The sequence below is a fragment of the Rutilus rutilus genome, assembly GCF_951802725.1.
Source record: "Rutilus rutilus genome assembly, chromosome: 25".
Taxonomy (NCBI): Eukaryota; Metazoa; Chordata; class Actinopteri; order Cypriniformes; family Leuciscidae; genus Rutilus; species Rutilus rutilus.
Genome location: NC_140229.1, coordinates 26,403,232 through 26,411,139, shown reverse-complemented (window position 1 = coordinate 26,411,139; position 7,908 = coordinate 26,403,232). Strand labels below are relative to the sequence as shown.

At 35.6% G+C, this 7,908-nt stretch overlaps 1 protein-coding gene across 2 annotated transcripts in view; it reads left to right on the top strand.

Moving 5' to 3' along the window:
- Positions 1–1,046: 1,046 nt before the first annotated feature.
- The window catches only part of il6st (interleukin 6 cytokine family signal transduce), a 31,789-nt gene continuing 24,927 nt past the window's right edge, over positions 1,047–7,908 (top strand). For both annotated transcript variants that reach the window (XM_084400584.1, XM_084400583.1), the window contains exon 1: positions 1,047–1,165. The gene's annotated coding sequence lies outside the window, so the exon portion shown is untranslated. The remainder of the gene's footprint in view (positions 1,166–7,908) is intronic.

Genomic DNA, 7,908 nt, shown 5'->3' with positions numbered 1-7,908 from the left:
ATGGCCGCCAGGTGCGGACGTCGACCTCCATTGGCCAGCAGCGCGGACGAGACATCTAGCCTTTATTATGTATATCTATGTGATGAACAAGTGTTGACCAGGTGGTGACTCGTTTATTCAGAAACTATAGTTACAAATGAGGAGCGGGAAACTGGAACAGAGGAAAACAGGTGACTGATAAAAACAAATAGAAAGTTCATGAAAATTAAACAAAAACAGGCAGTTTGTGACAATATTCAGGTTCACATTTGATCAGTTTATGCATTTTCTGAGAATCAAACACATGACTTTAGCTTGGTGGCGCCAGCGAGCTATTTTAAGCAAACACACACACACGCACACACACACTTCTATAATTAATTACTTGTTTTCCCTGATTTAGAGCATAGCTGAGCCAAAACCCATCTGTCACAGGACAGATCATAGTTTTATTTGGGATCTTCAAATTTCACTGTGAAATCCATGGTTCTCTTAAACAACTGTCATTACTCATGTGCCAATGCACTGCAGGCATATACTGGTGCTGAGGGCAATTTGGAAAAGTGATGTTTTCGTTTAAGCTTGTCATAACACGTCCTAAACAAAAGGCTTTTGTCAACAAAAGAACCTTCATACCATTAAATGTCCCTGGATTGCACAATACTGTGACAGCTAGATCACCAATAAAGTTGGCAAACTGAAGTTAATCATTCGAAAACGTTTTTTATAACGAGAATAGGCCCCCAAAATAGCATTAATGTGTCTGTCAAGCATTTTCATGTTTTTTGTTTGTTTTTTTATTTATGTAAATACGCTCAGGAAGCAAGATCATTTTACAGGGGTTTCGGGTAGTGGGCGAGGACTAACTGGAAATCTAATAGATTATGAATCACGAGGCTTATTTAAATGACCGACCGCGCTGCTGACCAATCGCGAGAAGAGTTTCGGTACCGAGGAAGTCTTGGTTCTGCGCATGCTCAGAATGCTTCGATCTATAGAACACAGTAACGTCTCCAGTGAACGTGAGCGTGCCTGCAGGTCTTTCCGGATGAAGTAATCCTCTGTTCAGATGAAACCGGAAATAACTGACACAGGACGGGCAGAACGGACATGTTGACTTAATCCTCCGCGATGACTTCCAAGTATTAAATTCACAGCAAACCATATGATGTGAACACCTCTAAAGGTAGGAAACCATTACAATGTCTCCAATTTGGTTTTATTATTCTTCTTCTCTCATTTATGATCTTATAATGTCGTTTAGTGTGTTACGTTTTATTTTCAACGTCCGTGTAACGTTAGTTGATAGGGATCGTGTTACTGTGATATTTCAGATAAACCTTTTGTGTTTGTTAATTCTAGCTCATTAAATAAAATATACTTACTATATTAATTATTTTCTGTAGCTTGTAACTTACATGTAACGTTACAGACATATTGCTGGTTTCCTTGCCTCTGAAATAAGTGTAATGTAATATAATTGGAATAAAAACCTTACATACTAGGCTATATTATTATAATCGTGTGTAGGTTTAAGGAGGCCAAAATTGTGATCTGTGGTTTAAAAATTGTTGGATTATGTATTGGATTATTATTTATGGATTATTTATTTTATAAACTTAAAATTAAATCAAGTAGCAAAACAGTATGACCTGCAATAGAAAATACTATAACAGATAACTTTATTACTTATGTAATCTCAACATTAGGCTATATAATAATTTATTGGTTAAAAATAATGACGATAATTGGTTTGCAATATTTGTATATTTATATAAAGAAAAAATTATATATATTGTATATTGTATATAACAACCAGACACAGTTTAAAAAAAATAAAACATTTTTTAGTTCTTTACAAAGTGCACATATTAGCGATTTATATATTTTGCTCTCTAGTCCTCTCAAGCTTCAAGCAGCAGCGTTTTCTCTTGCTGTGTAAATGTGTTAAAAGGTTTAGTTCCCCCCAAAATGTAAATTCTGTCAGTAATTACTCACCCTCATGTTGGTCCAACCCCGTAAGACTTTCGCTCATCTTCAGAACACAAATTAAGATATTTTTGATGAAATCTGAGAGCTGTCTCACTCGCTGCGAGGTAATTTCATTCTGCCGGCCCAGAAAAGTTAGTAAAGACATCGTTAAAATAGTCCAAGTGACTACAGTGGCTCAACCTTAAGTTTATCAAGCGACGAGAATACTTTTTGTGTGCAGAAAAAACTAAAATACCGACTTTATTCAACTATTGATTTTCTTCTGTGTGGGCCTCTGAGTGAGTTCACGAGAGACACAACGCATGCATGAGAACTGAGGACATGACGCAGATGGGAAAACGTAAAAGTGCCAACAAGAAAACGTAAAAGTGCCTTACCAATGCTGCAAAATGAATGGCTTACCTTTCACACTTTCCCATCAAATGATCGTGAGCGTCATCTCCTCAGTTCTCACGCATGCGTCGTGTCTCGTGAACTCACTCAGAGGCCCACACAGAAGAAAATCAATAGTTGAATAAAGTCGGTATTTTAGTTTTTTTTGCACACAAAAAGTATTCTCCTTCATTTTTGGGTGAACTAACCCTTTAAATTCTTCATATAGTAGCACTTTATTTTACAGTCCTGTTCCCCATGTACAGGTGAAACCCGAAAAATTTGAACATCGTGCAAAAGTTAATTCAACTTAAAAGGTGAAACTAATATATTATATAGACTCGTTACATGCAAAGCGAGATATTTCAAGCCTGTATTTGTTATAATTTTGATGATTATGGCTTACAGCTTATGAAACCCCCAAATTCAAAATCTCAGAAAATTAGAATATTACATGAAATCAATTAAAAAAAAGGATTTTACATACAGAAATGTCGGCCCTCTGAAAAGTATAATCATGCATATGTACTCAGTACTTGGTTTGGGCCCCTTTGCATGAATTACTGCCTCAGTGCGGAGTGGCATGGGTGCTATCGGCCTGTGGCTCTACTGAGGTGTTATGAAGACCAAGATGCTTCACTAGCGGCCTTCAGCTCTTCTGCATTGTTCTGTCTCATGTCTCTCATCTTTCTCTTGGCAATGCCCCATAGATTCTCTATGGGGTTAAGGTCAGGTGAGTTTGCTGGCCAATCAAGCACAGTAATCCCATGGTCATTGAACCAGGTTTGGGTTCTTTTGGCAGTGTGGGCAGGTCCCAAGTCCTGCTGAAGGAAGCATGAAGGACGGCTGCGTTGACTCTGGACTTAATAAAGCACGGTGGACCAACACCAGCCGATGACATGGCTCCCCAAACCAACACAGACTGTGGAAACTTCACACTGGACTTCAAGCATCTTGGATTGTGTGCCTCTCCATTCTTCCTCCAGACTCTGGGACCTTGGTTTCCAAATGAGAATGAAAATTTGCTCTCATCAGAAAAGAGGACTTTGGTCCACCGTGCTTTATTAAGTCCAGAGTCAACGCAGCCGTCTACAAGGACATTTTCAGAGCACTTCATGCTTCCTTCAGCAGACAAGCTTTATGGAGATGCTGACTTCATTTTCAGCAGGACTTGGGACCTGCCCACACTGTCAAAAGAACCCAAACCTGGTTCAATGACCATGGGATTACTGTGCTTGATTGGCCAGCAAACTCACCTGACCTTAACCCCATAGAGAATCTATGGGGCATTGCCAAGAGAAAGATGAGAGACATGAGACAGAACAATGCAGAAGAGCTGAAGGCCGCTATTGAAGCATCCTGGTCTTCATAACACCTCAGTAGAGCCACAGGCCGATAGCACCCATGCCACTCCGCAATGAGGCAGTAATTCATGCAAAGGGGCCCCAAACCAAGAACTGAGTACATATGCATGATTATACTTTTCAGGGGGCCTACATTTCTGTATGTAAAATCCTTTTTTTTTTTTATTGATTTCATGTAAAATTCTAATTTTCTGAGATTTTGAATTTGGGGGTTTCATAAGCTGTAAGCCATAATCATCAAAATTATAACAAATACAGGCTTGAAACATCTCACTTTGCATGTAACGAGTCTATATAATATATTAGTGCACGATATTCTAATTGTTGAGTTTCACCTGTACATACTATGTACTTACTATAGTAATTGCAATATTTGTGTAATAACTATAGGTTCTAACCCTGAACCTAATCCTAACCCATGTAGTTACCTTATATTACCCAGTATTATCTTAGGTAAGTACACTGTAAGTGCACATACTGTAAAATAAAGTGCAACCCTTCATATTGTTCACAATGGTCTCTTCATCATCAGCTAGGCTAAGTGTTTACTCTCAGCAATTGCACGTTTCACATGATCGCTTCTGATGTCACTTTCCTGTGAACAAATCACAAACTGAGGATCAAAATCAGTCAAAAGTTCAAATAGGCGCTATCTTTATTAATAAACTGCATGTATGAAGTTTAAACAACTATATTTTCTTCTGAAAAACTCTCAAAACTACATTCGGTGACAACAATTTTGAAACAATCGTTTCAAAAATGATAGTGTGTGTTTCCGCCTGTCTAGAACACACAGAGACAGGACGACCGAAATTGAAGAAAAATAAGAAAAAAACAGAAAAGGGGTTTGATGTAGATTATTTTGCATTAAATAATTGGTTCAAATACTGTAAGACGACAATTGTATGGAGGTTTGAGGACCAAACCTGCAGAAAGTAAAAATATAAATAAATATATACATAAAGAAATCAACGGAAAATAAACAATGGAATAAATTACTCGATAAAACAAATATAATACATTTTTTAAATACAATTGAATCCAAGCTTTCGGGATCTCGAAATTGTCTTGCTGTCATTTTGGTTCTTTTGTTTTATATACCGGTATTGTTATTTTAATTAGTGATTTATTTAGTTTAACATCTTTGGATGTTCAGTTTTTGTAGTGGCTGTGTTGGTGTATTCTCTGGTTTGTGGGTGAAATAAGTTCAAAATAAAATAAAACGTTGAATGAAAATAAATAAATAAAATACGGTATGTGAGCTCTCAACCAATGATGCACTGGAGCTACACAAGGACCGCCTCCCTCATTTACATGTTGCACACGGAAATGTAAATAAATAACTAAATAAACAGGAATGTAGGAATAAATAAATATATACACATAAATGAATAAATGAAATAATAAATATATAAAACATAAAAATACATTTAAAAATAAATAGCCTACAGAAAATAATATATGGTAATATATTCCATATATTCAAATAGGAAAAAATTTGTTCATTTTATTAAAAATGTATATTTGTTTAGTCAAGTTATTTATTCCTTCATTGATTGTCCTATTATTACATTTATTATTTTCTCTATATATTTACTTATTTTTTATTTCTGCAGGTTTGGTCCTCCATAAATGAGTTGTACTTGTTATTAAATATGTTTGTCATATGTAAGACTGTGTTGAAGAACAACATTTTGGTCGCCATGAGCTAATAAATCATACTAAATTATGTTTTTTTGTGTAAATGTAAAATCGCAGAATGTTTTCTATTGGTTTAGGGTTAGGGTATAGAATGTAAAGTTTGTAAAATCATTATTTCTAAGGAGAGTCCTCATAAAACACAAAATTGAAAATGTGTGTGTGAGTGTGTGTGCAAAATGCATAAATGTTTTGTCCAGATCTATTCATTTATCCAAAAATACGTTAACAATGCTGTTCATGCAATGTTTTGAATACACATCTTCTATGATAATATTGCTTTTAATTTCTAAATTAAAATACATTTTGATATTTTTGGTAGACATAAAGAAAAAAATATCAAATGATACAAATATCCAAAATTGCAGGTAATTTTACCATTTTGTAAAATAGATTTTCATAGGAATTTATCTTTTCTTTATTGTGGAAAAACTGAAAATGCTTGTGTTGGAATTTAAGGAAGTATTAAAGGAACTATAACTTCCCTTATTATTATAACTCTATTATTTGAATAATGGTATGAAAATGAACAGGATGTCTATCAGGAGGGACATAAGGAGCTCGAGTTAGCCGTTGCTCAGGGAGAGACTGACAGTTAGCTTTCATGCGTGTGCTGCACGTCTTAGTTTATTTAGATTTTTTTTTTTAACCTTGTTTTAAAATTTTCATATCATGTTGATTTCTTTAAATCAAACAAATTAATCTCAAAAACACGGTTTGAAATCGCTGGTGTTTCTGACGTCACAAACTACCTTGTAACCAATCAGATCAACGTGTGATCGTCAAAGAGTGGATCTCTCAGCTGAGTGAGTGAGTGGAGGCGGGGCTCATTTGCATATTCATAGAACCGCGCATACTAAATGAGGCAAGGGTGTCGAGTTACATTCAAGATATTTTAAGGCATGACGAAAAATGTTTAAATATCTCACTTTGGTGATCAAAGATGAGTTTTAAAGGATAAAACAGGGGGACTTGGATCCCTGCAAAACATGATGGCTATTCAGTATAAAGGTGAAAACATTTTTTGAAACGATACTACATTAATAGAAAAGAGCTTTAGAGTTTGTTTGGCAAAAACTTCAACACCATTGACTTTTTATTTCGGTGCCGCTCCTCTGTTGATCCAAAAATGAATACAAAAATGTGCAAGTTTGATCTGGAGCTTCATAAAAGCCCTGGAGCTTTTACATACACTACCAACATTGTAACAATACAAAGCTGGTTGAAAATTGGCAAACTTTTAAATGTAGATGAGATTAGATGCTTGCAGTAAAGGGGATGACCTGAACAAGTCTGAGAAGTCTGATGTTCGGGTATAAGCTGGAAGAAAGTAATTCAAAGATTTAGATAATGGTGGGTTTAGTTGTAAGCCAAAGTAAACAATTGTCATAAAAAGGGTGATTACAATTTAAGAGACTCAAGTTGCTTCAAGTGAAAATAGCTGATTGTCAAAAATGTTGACTGACGCACTACACACTTATACTCTATGTACTTATGCACTGTATACTCATCAGTGTAGTGTGTGAAATTTATGTAAGCAATAAGGTACTCGAGGCAGCTTCAGCCGTTACTTATTCACGATACAGCACTTGCCTCGAGTACCTTATTGCTTTTATAAAACGGTTACCACACAATATTAAAGTAAAATAAAATGTATTAGTGCAACTTTCATGAAGTTAAATCAATAAAAGCATTCCTTCCGCTAGAAACAACAACGTTCCAATGTGTAATATGCATGAAAGCGTTCTCAAACTTTGTGTCATTCTTTTTATTTTTTACAACACAATATTTGTGAAATTTCCTCACACAAATAGGCATAGCTCATCTGTCAGCATGAGAAAACGTTAATTTTTTTGTTTATTCCGTTAGTTTCTCTCTGCACTAAACTAAATATTTATATAGCCTAAATAAAAACACAAGGGCACATATTTTGATAGATAACAGTTAGGTCTTTAATCTGTTTTATTAATGTTATTAATTTAGTTGCTAAAATGCTGCCTAACAAGAGATACTTTTTTTATTGTTGTTTATTTACATTTATTTGAACATCTCCGTTTATTGTGCACGCATTACATATTTGTCTAATTTCAATCGGCTCCACTGTGGGGATATTTAACGTGGTTCTCTTCAGTTGGGGCTCAGCACTGGCAGCAGTGTTTTCTGTTGCAGCAAGAATGTTGCTCCAGTGCTTTCTTTGTTTTAAGTAGCTCTGTAGTGAACTTTCACACTTATGTCCACTCACAGACATAATTTCCCTCGATTCGAGACCAGCGTCGGACAATCTCTGCACCACGGTGCTGCGAAGGCAGTGATTTGTGTAAACCTTGGAGGTGCTGCTGCTTTACAAATTCTCTGCAACATTGTTGTGAGGTAGTTCACACCCATAGGCTCTCTTGTGTACCTGCAACAGTCAAAAACTAGAAAAAACTTTAACACAACAAGATTTAACACAAATGATAAATAGCTAATATGATTTATGTGCCGCTGCGTGATCTACGTACCA